Source organism: Amphiprion ocellaris, chromosome 5, assembly GCF_022539595.1.
Source record: "Amphiprion ocellaris isolate individual 3 ecotype Okinawa chromosome 5, ASM2253959v1, whole genome shotgun sequence".
NCBI lineage: Eukaryota > Metazoa > Chordata > Actinopteri > Pomacentridae > Amphiprion > Amphiprion ocellaris.
In genome coordinates this window covers 19,910,339-19,925,119 of record NC_072770.1, presented here as the reverse complement: position 1 = coordinate 19,925,119, position 14,781 = coordinate 19,910,339, and the positions used below count along the sequence as shown (strand labels likewise).

The window sequence follows — 14,781 nt, the reverse complement described above, 5'->3', positions numbered from 1 at the left end:
AACTAGGTGAGTTAATGTAATGCATTAATCCCTTGTTATAATTTCCACTTAACTTGTACTTTGACTGACATTAGGCATCCATTTTGCCTTGTTTTCAGTGGCACATGAATTATGTTGGAGCCATAAGAAAAAGTAGTTTCCCAGTCAATAACTCCAATGTTAACATAAGTCACACTAATGTCAACGTCCTCATAATGACAATGTTAACATGCTGCTGTTACCTGGGTAAGTCTACCATTTTCAGTCATACAGTACAACATATTAGCATGGTAACATTTACTAATTATCAGTAAGCCTGAAGAGCAGCGTAGACTGATGAGAATACTGTTATTTCTGCCGGTATTTAGTCATAAATCAGCGTATCAGGCAAACGAAAATACTGAGGTGCTAGATAAGGAATCGCCTAACCTATGACAGTTTATGCCATGAATGTGTGTAACAAATGTCAGTACGGCCAATAGTTGTTGAGATATTTAACTCAGAACCTTCAGAACCCATGGTCACACAAGAAGAAACGTTTGAGGACTGCTAAACTCATTAGCATCCACCCTCTGGTCATCCTTGATATCTGTACCAAACTTCACACCAAGTCTCCCCAGATTTTTTTAAATATTTCAGTCTGACCCAAAGTTGCTGTCCAACACTGTTCCCCTGGAGCCTCGCTGCTCGCATGGCTAAAAATACCCATCAAAGCAATTACACTTGCCCATTTCAGGGAGTCACAGTGTCAACGACTTTGTGTTTAAAATACATTAAGGTGACTTGTGTCTGTTGTTTAAGTGGTTTGTATTTCATCACAATCCGAGGTCTGTCCTGGGAGTGGAGGCTGTTAGTTTGACATTAGTGATAAATAAATATGGGGAAAGCTGCTCAAGGATCCACTGAAAATGTTTTGGTTCAGCACCCATTAATGAGTGCTGGCAGCCTAGTAATTTAGTTGTAAATTCATCACTGGAATCAAAGCAAGCAGCTTAAATTAAACTGGTAAAAGGCGCGGAAGGAAAATATCTGGATTTATTTGTTATTTCACTTGTGTTTAACATATACAGAGTCAAAACTGAAATTTTAGTAAGATGGAATATCTTAAATAAAGATAATATATTCTAGTTTCAGGCTGACAAAATGTTTCTTCTTACAGGACAGTTCAGTGTTAGAACATTTCATTTGTTTGAAGCCTTTTAATATAAATATTTCAGTAAGTTCATGTTTCTGAGCTGTCTTTACTAATTCACAGAAACCAAACTTACCAGAAGTAAAAAGATGTTTGATCAATAGTGACAAGTGCAAAACGGATTTGTCAGCATATTTTTTTTGTTTTTTTATTTTAAGCATCTTATTTTTTTCTTCTCTTCCCATATCAAAAACAGATAATAAGCAGCTGGAAGTCACTGTTATTGTCAGTCTTGCACCACAACAGAATTCCTGTAGACAAAATACAATGCAGAGCAAAGTTTGTAGGGCATTTGTTGTTTATTATAAGAAGATTTAAAGCATGTCTGTTTGTTATCTTGCCATACATTTGTCATTTTCAATTTAACCACAAATGACCTTGACATTGTTATTTCATCCTTTGATCTTCTAATCATATTTGCAGACATGGCTACTGAAGTGAGGAAATGTAATTGCAGTGTAGTCGGCTTGTCGGGAAAGTTTCCTGTGTGTGGCAGCAAATATTAATGATAGCGAAGATGCTAAGCGTGTTCCGTCACACTGAGCTGACCTATGTTTGCTCCATTATGTTCACAGTTCATCTGCACTGGTTGTGTTTTATTCAGCTTCATGTTCCAGTAGGGAAGCTGTGACAACATGAGTACAGGCGACGAGGCCTATTAGCAGCGCTGGATGTGTTCAGAGTGATGCTCTGCTTGACCTTAAAAATAAAGAGCTGTGAAGAGAAGCTCAAACTGTCTCGCTGATGTTCATGCAGATTTAGTCACTGGTTGCCACAGTGTTGAGAGTCGCCTGTCTATTTCAACAAGCCGATCCTGTGTCGAGGAGTAGCACAAGGATGTGAATGTTTGTCAGGATCAATTCTTTAAAGCACAATATGCAGCCTTTCCCTGTAAATTCTGGTTTATACAACCCTAGTTCAAGACTGGAAATGGCACTGGTTTCTAAATTTAAACACTTGTATTGAGAAATTCAGTCTTTTCTTTCTATCTGTACAAATGTATTGGCTTGAGCGTGGTTTTATTGGATTTAAGATATCTGTGGGATTGTTTCTGTTGACAGATAATTTTGCTCATTTTGAGTAACATTTCTGCCACCTTATTGCTTTATCTCCTTTTTCTGTTTTGCAACTGTACTTACTCTGTTCATATATCTATTTTTGACAGCTTGTTCCATAAAAATAACAAAGCAACATGCATCCCGTTCAGATCATTCCCGGTTTCTTCTTCTCATAAGAAATAAGATCATGACAGGCTTGTGATGTAAATTTTTCATAGGGAAATTTCCAGTTTACTTACGTCCTTCTTGGATTGAATGATCAACTTCAAATCTTTGATCTCTTTTTTTCATCAGGCAGTTGCAATAAGTATGTCTGATTTCCCTTTCTGTGCTTAATATGTTCAATCAGTCAGTGTCGCTGTGAAGCTGTTGGAGCTTGTTAGGAAAAAGACAAAAAATATGCCTGTGGCTGAACAGATTTAATGCTTGAACAACATGTCAAAGGTAGACGTGTTTCTGTGTGTGAGTAAATGTGTGGTGAGCTCTTGTAAGAGTGTGATAAGGTTGGTGCTGATGAATTGTCTGATGGATGCCATTCATTTTTGATGTGGACTAGAGTGGTGACCCTTCCTGACCTTAATGACACTTCTCAAAATAAATGAGCTCAACCACAAGTTGCTGGTGTAGAGGACAGAACGGTGCACATTCAATCTTCCTGTCATTTTTGAAACCAGTAACAGCTGCACTATGGTCAGAACTCACCCTGAGAGATACATCGTAGGTTTGTACTGAACTGTATGATGATAGTCTAAAGCTCGATCACCTATGAAACATCTTGACTCGTGGTGTTTTTTGTCTTTGCTTCACTCTTTTACACAGACAGTTAAACCACTGAGGCACAATGTTCGATGACGATATCTTCAACTCAACAGTGTACAGAAGCAGTGTGTGAAAAAGAGCAATGGTGTGGAATGACAACCCAACACTTGGGCATGTCCAAGCACACAGCCAGGTTTGGATTCATGACTTATCCAATGGTGTTAGCAGGCAGAATAAACTGTACTCAGAAACTTCTCTTGCATTTAAAGGACCAGTGTGTAGGATTAAGGGGGCTATAATTATGTTTTTTTAGTTTATACTCACCTGTCACGATGAATTCTTGTGTTCTTGTGAACTTGGACTGAATTCATTGTATTTAAATAGGGAGCAGATCTTTTTCCACAGAACCCACCATGTTTCTACAGTAGCCCAGAAGAGACAAATCAATCACTAACACCAAAAACGACTTTTTGCATTATTTGATGACCGCCACCTCACAGCTAATGACCTTTAAATCCTGCACGTTGGTCCTTTAAAATATCCTCTGGAACACATCACTGTAATTGTGCGGCCCTGATGGATATGAGTGGAAATAATCCTTTAACCCCGGTGACATGGAAAGGTCACACTTTATTATGTCATCATATAAAACATCAGTAGCTGGTTGTGTTGTAATGTCTCTCATTATGTAGAATAGAGTAGTTTTCCAGTGTTAAAGCATTTAATCGTCAGACACACTTTTTTTGTGCTTTTTGACATCAGAACATTGTCAATGACATATATTTTGAAGAACAACAAAAAATGTTTCTGCAAAAAAGATAATTAATTTTAGATGTTTTATGTTATGCTAAAAAATCACTATAGTAGGACTTTATAATCAGACATTTAAAATGGAAAGTATGTTTTTAAAAAAATACTACAGTACGCTGTAATAGAATGGTTATAGGGTTTACAAAGCTTGCATCATAGAGCCTCTGTTCTGGTAAACTGATCCATTTGTCACACAAAAATGACAAATGTTTTATTTAAAACATTTAAATTTGTTATGTGATTTCTTGGTAAATGTGTCATGTAAATGCTACATTGAAGGTAAATGGACTTGCTCAGTGTGTTGAACTGAGGAATCCTTTCATGTAAGAAGTGAAATGCCTTTAATACACTCAAGCAAGTCCAGGTGGATTCGTTTAAGTGCCTTTAGATATACCCAGATGAGTGAGAATCTTCTTAGACAAAGTGTGCCACTGTTATGTTCTGTCAGAGTTGGTGCAGTATTGAGTGAAGCAGGTGGATTGTAGCTGCAGGAAAAGCCTATTCATGCAGTCAGGAGCTGCTGACATCGTGAGTAAGAGGAGGATTATACAGACAAGGCTCAGATGTGCACTGAAATAGAACATCGGAGTTTGTAGTCCCAAAATCCAGAAATATCTGTGTCATGGCCACTGTCACCTGATTTATGCCCTAAATTGTGGTTTTCAGTTCACATAAGTCTGCTCACGTGTTTACTGTGATATAAATTACAGCCAGTAATCTCTCAACTGTGGAAATCAGTAGTTTGCAAACACTGTATGTGGAGATTATTATGATAATCACATTGAACCTAACTGGTGGATCTTATAGGATTCATTTGCTGCAGAGCTTATTTTCTTTATTTAAGGAGCCAATTCACAAACTCCTCTAGAAAGCTGCTCTGGAAACCTCGCCCCGGCTCATTTTTAGGACTGACTGGACTACTATAAAACCAATTCATATCCTTCTGATGACATAATAACCATAAGAATACAATAAATTCAGCAGCAAAAATGCCTCACAAGAATATTATTATTATTAGTACTAGTAGTAGTAGTGTTCCTTTGTATCAGTGGCTAGCATATCAAGTCCAAACTACAGATTGGAATTTGAATTGAACAAGGCCTTCTGGTGAAGTGCACCAAAACACGACACATCAAAATAAGTTGTCTATTAACAAATCCAACAAACAGTGAACAAAATTTAGGTTCATTTGGAGTAATGTTTCTGTCTGGAAAATGTAAGTCCAATATTCACTCTCTTTTTTGCTCTGTTTTGGTCTCCACCATCTCCTGAGGAAAAGTTAAATGTTCCACAGTGTTCACTGGGCAGTTGATAGTTTTGTCTGTTGTCTGGTGTTGTGTGGATTGTATACAGTGAATTTATCCAAACTGTTTTGCTGAGAAGAGCTGCTGTGAGATTGAGGTATATCATTGTAGTCAAAACAATGAGCTAAAAGATGCTAAAATGCTCTGTGGACCCACTGTCAGGATGCAATCACTGATAAGTATAGATTGCTTTGAGGTTATGCCACAGTTAAACTGATTTCATACAGAAAGCACACCTAAATGCCGGTATAGTTGTCACAGGAGAGAAAATTGAGCCGTGAAATGGAGACGTCTGCTGGGTAAACCATCACTTCAACTCAAAGCTTTTTCCATCAAGAAACACCACAGGACATTGTGCATTTTTGTCCTAACAGTTCAAACCTATTTGGAAACCCTGAATGGGGGTATCATCTTTAATAAGTGGAAGCTAGATGTCCCAGCCGTCTAATAGTTTATTATTGCTTTTGTGTTTGACCTCACAGTCATCCTCATTTCCACCGAAGCCGCTCTCTGTCCCAGCAGAAGAGGTGCAGTAAATATCTATTATTTTCTATTATAAGATTACATTTTTGCAAAACAATTTGGACATGAAATTTACAAAGTCACCTTGGCCTTGTCGATGCTGTCCTCCCAATTTAATTTTCCCGCCTCATTATTGAAGGAAGTAAACACATAAAAATGTGTCATTCCAACTATTGCACATAAAAAGAACAGCCTTTAGGCCCATCAGTCTGATGGCTTTTTACTGACTTTCCTTAGTGTGACCAGAAGCTACAACAGCTTCGAGAGCAGAAATTTATTTCATATCAAAACTGTTCCAGTAAGAGAAAACAACAAGAAGTGTGAGCTGTGGTGGGACAGCTTTTCAGTCTGTGACTAATATAGTACGTTTGATTTATCTGCTGATCTGATCAGCAACAGCTGATCGGCTCATTATGCTCATTCTGTTCTGCAGTGTGATTGTGCTAGTGTTCTGCTGTATTTTTTTTTTTATTTTACTAGATAGAAATTTTCTACATTTTTCATCACTCAAAGAACATAAAGCTGATTCACCATCACATTCAATTAATGCTCAGCTGACAGATTTTTATCAGACTTATATAGTATTTACTTTTACGTAAACCACATTTAAATGATTAATACTGACTAAAGTATAATCTTTTCAAGTAATCCTGTTACCCACAAACTAATTATAATGGCACACTGACTCAGAGTCATGTCAGGATGCATGTAGGTCAGTGCATGTGTCTGTTGGCCTAAAGAGAGAGAAATTACGTTCATCTTGTGAAAAAGTTTCAAATGACAGTGTGCCAGTACACCATCTGTACAGCTGCTGGTTGCAGTAATCTACAAAACAGAAGGTTAATGTGGAAATGGGCCACATCTTCCCTTCCAGGTCTACAAATAGACGAGCTGATGTTCAGTCACAGGGAGCCTTTCGCTCACGTTCAACTCAAATCTCCTCAATTGCCTCTTCATTGTTATCCGCCCAGATTATGCTGTACAACAGCCTTTCCTTTTTAGTGCATAGTTTTACTTTAGTTTACTAAATTCTATTTAAGGAACAATGATAATGAATTTTGAAAATCATCTCTATCTAAAGGCCTATGATTGTATCAGATGAGCATTATTCTCCTAATGGAGCACCATCTGACTTGGAACTTTCACAGTAATTACACTGGATTAGCCTTTGTCTACATGCTAAATCCCTACAGCATGTGATGTGCACAAAATGACTATCATTTTGCTCCGTTTTTGCTTAGATGTGCACTCAATAGAAATGTGTTGGTTTAAAATTGCACTTGACCTTGATTTCCACAAAGCTGATATTTGGATTTTTTTGCTTTTCTCCGAGAAATGGAAATTTATCTTTAGATAACATTTGGACAACTCTACTTGCTTTTTGGCGATTCTGACACCATTGAAAGCTCCAGAACATTCAATTCAATTCAATTCAATTCAATTCAGTTTTATGTATATAGCGCCAATTACAGGTCAAATTTTCTCAAGACGCTTTACAGAACCCCATAACCCTCAGATCAAGCCCTAAGGCGACAGTGGCAAGAAAAACACCCTTTTAACAGGGAAGAAACCTTGAGCAGAACCCGGCTCTAATGTGGGGGAACCCATCTGCCTGCTGGCCGGTGGGTTGAGAGGGACTGAAGAGGTAGAGAGGTGGAGAGGGGGGTGGAGAAGAAGGAACATATAACACACAACTGGATACATGCATGATAAGCTAGATGATACATACAAAGTAGAAGCTAACATTGAAATTGATTCATAGTTTACTGTTATGATGTACGGCTCTGGCATAAATATACTACACATATAGCTGGTAGTGAAATTCAAACAGCAAGTAGATGAGCATATCAAGTATAGTGAGGGCGATGCAGAGTAGACTGGTGGAAATGGGCAGCTGGAAGCAGTGAGCTGGAGGAAGGTCAGCAGCAGCATCCCATAGTGGACATGATGGAGACTAGGCCAGTAGGTGGGACAGCAACCACAGATCTGAAGCATCCAGCTCTGGGACCAGGGACACTCAGAGAATGGACACAGAAAGAAACAGAGTGAATGTAATGCAATAATGGTATATATAGTAAATACATAGGTAGATAGAGAAGGGCTCAGTGCATCCAGAGAGGTTCCCCAGCAGCCTAGGCCTATAGCAGCATAACTAGGGGCAAACTAAAGGGACGTCAAGAGGGGAAGTCAGTTGTGCAAATGAAAACACCAGCTCACCCCCTCATGGTCACCCAGCAAGCCTTACCTATAAGATTTGTCAAAAAGGAAGGTTTTAAGCCTGGTCTTAAAAATAGAGAGGGTGTCCTCCTCCCGAACCCAAACTGGGAGCTGGTTCCACAGGAGAGGTGCCTGATAACTGAAGGCTCTGCCTCCCATTCTACTTTTAGAGATTCTAGGAACAACAAGTAAGCCTGCAGTCTGAGAGCGAAGAGTTCTGCTAGGGTAATATGGTACTATCAGGTCTTTAAGATATGATGGAGATTGGTTGTTAAGAGCTTTATATGTCAGAAGAAGGATTTTGAATTCTATTCTAGATTTAACAGGAAGCCAATGAAGAGAAACCAATATAGGAGAAATATGATCTCTCTTGCTAACTCCCGTCAGTACTCTGGCTGCAGCGTTTTGTATCAGCTGTAGATGTTTCAGAGAGCTATTGGGACAACCTGATAATAAGGAATTACAGTAGTCAAGCCTAGAAGTAACAAATGCATGGACTAGTTTTTCTGCATCACTCTGAGACAGGATGTTCCTGATTTTCACAATATTTCTCAGGTGGAAAAAGGAAGTCCTACAGATTTGTTTTATGTGCGAGTTAAAGGACATGTCCTGGTCAAAGATAACACCGAGGTTCCTCACAGTAGTACTGGAGGCCAATGTAATGCCATCCAGAGTAACTATATGCTTTGAAAGCAATTCTCTAAGATGTTTGGGGCCAAGTACAACACTCCTACTCTTTGACTTTGATTTTAGTTTGTGTGAAAAGGCGCATTTAAAGGCACTGAGTAGTTTTTTCATGTGAAAAAAGAAAAGTCTATTTCCATTCACAGCTTCTCACCCATGTGCTTCCTGTGCAGTGTATTGAGGTCTGATAAAGGTGTGAAAACATTTCTTCACTCACAGAAAATCTGTAGTGCAATTAAACTATTTTTAGAAATTGCATTATGTGTCAACATGATCGCTTGGTTACATTCTTCTAATATTGCACCTCTTTCAGTTTTACCACCTTCAAGTGTGGCTGCATCCTCATATATGGGGCTTTTAATTTATTTACTTAACATGTAGAAGAACTACTTCAGTAACAAAGATTATTTCTAGAACAGAAAATCTAGCTTTTTGTGCCATTTATTAAATAACTCCACTTCATTTGATTACATACTTGTATTATACTTCAGCGGGAGTCTGGATTAACATTTAAGAGGCAAAACTGATTAATGGTTTGCAGATTTATCAAGAGAAGATTTCAGCAGATTCATTTCATTCAGACACCTCATGTGTGTCCATGATTCCTTTGAGAAAGCTATGTCCTTTAGTAATAAAATCCAGATTGACAGCTAATTTCCTGGGCTATCAGCGCTGACGGTCTGATGATATGGAACATGCTTAGAAGAAAGGGAGTAAACATGACTATTCACCTGCTGATTTCTGTTCATCGCCTCGCAAGAGAATTGTAACAAGATTTTGATCTTTATCATGGTATGGAAATGTGGCAGCAGCAATGTTGATAAATAGGGAGGGGAAAAAAAGTAATTTTCATTTTGGTTTCATCAGGTAAACAGAACAGCATCATTATTACAACATACAACTGGAAATTATTTGTGACAAACAGTTGAAAGGAGTCTTATAAGAAAACATCTTTATACAAGTAATTCAAGTGCAACAGTCAAAAACTAGAGACCTTTTTTTTATTTGCAAATCTTTAACTTCCTTTCAAACCCTGCAAGTTTTTAGAGCCTTCAAAGCAAACGACGAGCAGATCTGGAATGACTATGAAAAGAAGATATACACTTCCTGGCTGATCTCTAGAGCATGACAACTATGACAGCATTGCGGTCACTCTAGCAGCATTTCTAGCATATTGTCAGTATGCAGCCACTGATAGTGTTTCGAGTCACATAAATTGTTTGATACTTTACAGAAAAGGCAAAGTGAGCCGCTCTTATCCTACACTTCTGCCATTTTTTCCCGACACTAAAAAGTATGGGGCAAAATGTTATAGTGACACATAGAAATGTTTCTTTGTGCTTTCCAAAACTGTTGCAAATCACAAATTAGTTTATTATGCTTTAAACCCATTCAGATTTTAATCAACAGGACTGCTCAAGATAAGTGTTTATTTGTTCAGCAGCATATGGTTCATTTTGTCACAGCAATAAAACATCTTAACTCAGTCTACAATAACATTAAATTAATGTTTTCTTTAATAGGATTTGACTGATAATATTTAAATCTCTACCAAGTTTTTGGTTTGCTTAATTCTAAATACTTTTTTCCCAAACTGCTCTCACTCAGTTTGAAAATGAGGCAGCTTTTAGTTTGTCCACCTCTGAAGCTGCAGTGCATTGTGGGGAACAAAACACCAACACTTACAGGTTACCATAATGCAGTTTCTTCAGAAGAAGAGGTTCCTTGAAAATGGATCCAGCTCTGGTTTCTTTGAAGGCAGAGACATCACTAAGATCACCCTCTTTTGATTGTGTGCCGTTAAAGCAGATGCTGCCTTACCTGCATGGATTTATTTTAAAACTACAAAACTGAGTTCTCTCCTCAGCTTTAAAATGAAGTCAAAACAAACCCTGCCTGCTGTGTTGTTGGACAGCAGCTGCAGATGGAGCGACAGCAAGAGGTTGAAATGAAACCAATCAGTGGCTGAGAAAAAAAAACCCTGAAAATAATGTATGTGAAAATTTATGGCCTTCTGTATTATGAGTAACAAAATGCTTTGATCCCATTTGTGTTAGAGGGGAGTCTGGAAACCCAGGCACAGACACAGCCACTGGCAGACAGGTGGGATGTAGAAAAAGGGCTTTATTCAATGAGACAGGAACTGGAACCAATACACAACAAGGAAACTAAACTAAACTCAACTCGAAGATAAACACTACAAAAACCTACAACATTCCCAACTAAACTCAAATGCAAATAACCACAGAATCAAGCATAGTAACTAACAAAATAACTCAATGGGGTACTCACAATGGGGAACTGAATACAAAGGGGGAAGGCAGGCTTGAGGAACAGCAGGCTGAAGATAAAGCAGGGAATGGCAGGAATCCAGAGGAACAACTGAGTCCAGTGTGATTCAACCTCTGTCATGTTTGATGCTGTTTCACTGTTAAAGGAGCAATTACATATTTTTCTTCTTACAAATGAAAAGTTGATTTTTTTCAGCAAAAGAACGCACCCTTAATACACTAAACACACTCAGGAGGTTTGTTGCCGTAGCCTTACCTGTCTGGTATGAATATTAGCTAATCATGGCTAATACTAGCTCTTATTAGCAAACTTCAGACTGATGTGCCTGGTATATTAGGACCATTGTTGTTAAATTTTATAGTAGCAACATAATTTATGAGATAATAATCCAAATACTCTCTGAGAATAAAGCAATGCATTTATGTAAAAAGTTTTACATTTCTGAAAAGAAAAAGATAAAATATCGTGAGATTAAAGTGGTAAATTAATGATAAACAATCCTCAGGACTTCCGCTACACAACTTGCAATTTTTTGTAAATGTAAAGAAAATCTTTGATATTTTTAAAGACTAAGATGATACATTTATGAAAAAGCTTAAATTTGCAAGATAAAATGTCAAATACTCTGAATTTCAAGTGGTAAACTTATGACCTAGTGGTGATTCTCAGCTAAAATCAAGTATCAAAATGTTTTTGCTCAATCTAATGCTGAATATAATTTGATTAGATCATCCATCGACGGTTTATGATCAGTGGTGTGATGATCCAAGCTTACAAAGTGATGTTGTTCCTTCACCAAAACAACAAAAAAATAAGGTTTCCCAAGTTTTTTTCATTCTTAATAGTTTCAGAATCTGTTTTTTTTTTCATTTAAATGTATGACTTCATTCTTGGAAATTCTGCATTAATGCTGAGAATATTCCCCTCCTCCTTCCCTAAAGCTATTTTTAAGCTACAATGGCCCTAATACTCCATCACAATGTCAAATTGCCATCAAAATTACTGGTCATTTGTTCAGAACTGCGTATATAGTCCTGCTTTTAGTTAAATTGCTCACTACATACGTAGAAGTGAGAGAAAGTGTTAGATTGCAGCAGCTAACGCTTCTCCTATTCTGTATGATTAGCACAGGTCCTTTTTTCTTCATTAAAGAGGACACTGTCTTCTTGCTCTTTTTATCGATCAGGTTGTCATGTTATCCCTGCGTGGTAGGTCATATCCAATTATAGTGGTTGTCTTTACAAAAACCACCTCAGTTATTGATGGAGTGTGCTGCAGTGGCCTCAGCAGCCCTATTTCTTCTCACATGTTGTAAACTGAACTGCTGCTGTTGTAACAAAATGATCGGTGGTCTCAGGGAGCTCTGGAAGGTCGCTGAGCTTTCCGAAGGATTGAAGGAAAACTGTTTTCATTTTCTAGACACTCCGGTCGAGAAAGGATCAGCACTCCAATTGAAAATTGACGGCGCCTTATCGCCTGTCAAAGTACATTCCGGTTCCATTAAGTGCGTTGGGACTGTTGGGGAATCTGAGAGAGTCATTACTTCAGGAGCAGCTGCTTTCCACCTCAACACCATACCTGCCCCTCTGTGGGTCTTAGCTGCAGCAATATAGTTGTATTAAATGTTGTATAGCATTCAGAGGTACTCTCACGCATTTTGCTGCGGGACAAAGTTCTCAGAGTTAATTCTACCCCAGTGGTCCCTGCACTGTTATAATGAGAAAACGTCTGTCGTCTTAACCCAAGAGAAACGCTGACACAAGCAGCTCTCCAGCCTCCCTGGGAGTCTATTGTCCCTAAAATGAGTGCTCTTTAGAACCTGGCATCCACTCAGTAAAAACTGTACATTCCCTAAACTTCTTCTACTCTGATGTGAAGTGTCGCTGTTAAAAACAGCTTTGTGATGTGCAGCGCAAACTTTGTTTTTGCAAAACTCTCTAATTTGTAAGTTTTCTTGTCAAGCACAAACTGTAGAAACAGTGCAGTTTTCTTTTCAAGAATAGAAAACGGCAAAAAAGTGACTTTTTCTAAATTCAGTTTTCTTGTTGCAGTGTTGCTTCCAGTGTGCAAAAGGGGAAGTCTTTTACTGGAAGGTGTCTGGAGAGTCTATAGCTAGTGATGAATAATAGATGAGCTGTATTTCTGTCTCTGTTCTGATGGAAAGATAGCAGCAATTACACGTGTCTTTGCTGTGGAGGGCAGAGAGGAGGCGAACCCACGCTAAGATTAGCTAAAGAGGCGAGGTAATGTGTAAAAAAAGAGCAAAGCAAGTGTTTCCCTGAACAGAAAAGAATCTAAATATGCTTTTCCATGTTTAACAAAATGACCACAGAGATTAGATGTGAATGTACAAATTGATTATAAAGAAAATGAATCAGGTCAGTCACTGTTTGAGGCTTTACTTATCTGTATTAAATCTCTCTGCTCCAATCTCATTAAACACTGAGAGAAGGTTCCCCACAGAACACAGAAAACCATCTATAATCAGTGATGAGCAGGGAAACAAATGAGCACTGTTATTGATCCACTTTTGAACAATAAGCTCAGTTAATCTTCAGATCTTCACTCGATATGAGCAAAGGTGCATTTTGAGATGGAGAGAACATCCTTTACAACAGTAAAAATTTGACCTTTGCTGAACGTGCTGGGATGCAAGACTTACCCTGAGCTTAAATAGCACCAGGTCAGCAGAATTCATGTCTGGCAAAGGATGACTGACAGCTCTTTGGAACTGTGCAGCTCATACGGTGTCAGAGAGAGGAACGAAGAAGGGCCATTAACCTATGACTTTCTTCAGAAAAAAAATGATGAAATGAAGCAAAATCACATACATATCCTGTCAGCTACTGGCAGAAATAAAGGATTTCTGCTCTCATGAGCCTCAGAGAGAGGAGACTTGACGGCAGATGCAGGATTTGCCTTTATGCTTTTTCTTTATCTTTCTAAAATTTTGTCATTCATCACTTTAAATAACATAATCCCCAAATTAGACTTACTTCAGCCTCCAGCTTGTGACTTATCTTTGTCACAGATTGTTTTTATTTTACCTGAAGCATTGCATATAGTCAGAAATTTGACAGTCTTTGCCTTACAGTCTATTGAGTAACTGAATTTCTCTTGAGCTGCTTATTTACGTGCACATAGTAATTACTTGCATAATAAAAGACTACTTTTTCTCATCTAAATTTAGAGGGGTTTTTTGTTTTGTTTTATTCTGGTGCCAGCAGCTGTAACTGAGAGTGTGCATTATGAAGACATCGCACATTCTGGTTATAATATTAATTATTCATATTTGTTTGGCAGAGCTTCACGAGACAAAACTACATCAAATATTTTCCAAGTCCCCTCAGCTTTTGCCCTTAAGCCTTATGTAGCCAGCTTGAATTTAACAAAAACACTGGAAAAAGGGGGGAAAACAGCTGAAAAGAAACACCACTAAAGTTCACTCATTAACACTTAGCATCTTGCGTGGCACCTAGACTGAAGTACAAACACAGCAGCTTTTCTAAACTCTTGTTTGTTAACCCCGTCCACCCTTAAGGAGGTCTCTGCACCGGAACCCGGTGATATCTGTCAACAAAAAAACAACAACAACACAATTTTCAGAAGGTTGGCAAGCAGAGCTCCTTCACTTAAGAAGCTACATGGAACTGCTCTGTAGCATTTATTGTGCCTCGTTTCTTTTGTGTCACATTTGGCTGAGAGACAGTTTGAATTTTCAGGAAATGGCTAATCACTGTTGACTTACTACAGTTTTGATTAGGTAGAGGTGAAAATGTCCATTTTAGCTGGACTTTTTCCTGGTGATAAGGATAAAGAGGCTTATCGTTTTTCTATATTCTCCCAAGTGCCTCTTCTCCTTAGAGCACAGGGTTGTTCATTTGGGGCCTTACAAACTGTAACTCTTACTGATTACATTTTGGGACATTTTCAGGTGGAAATTTCAAAACAATAAATCAGTGCT

At 38.2% G+C, this 14,781-nt stretch overlaps 1 protein-coding gene across 4 annotated transcripts in view; it reads left to right on the top strand.

The window, feature by feature from the left end:
- Positions 1-14,781, top strand: part of slc2a9l2 (solute carrier family 2 member 9, like 2) — a 166,101-nt gene that overhangs the window by 129,924 nt on the left and 21,396 nt on the right. The window contains exon 13 of one of the 4 annotated variants that reach the window (XR_008601683.1): positions 3,049-3,181. The exons of the other annotated variants lie outside the window; for them this stretch is intronic. The gene's annotated coding sequence lies outside the window, so the exon portion shown is untranslated. The remainder of the gene's footprint in view (positions 1-3,048; positions 3,182-14,781) is intronic. 4 annotated transcript variants of the gene reach the window in all.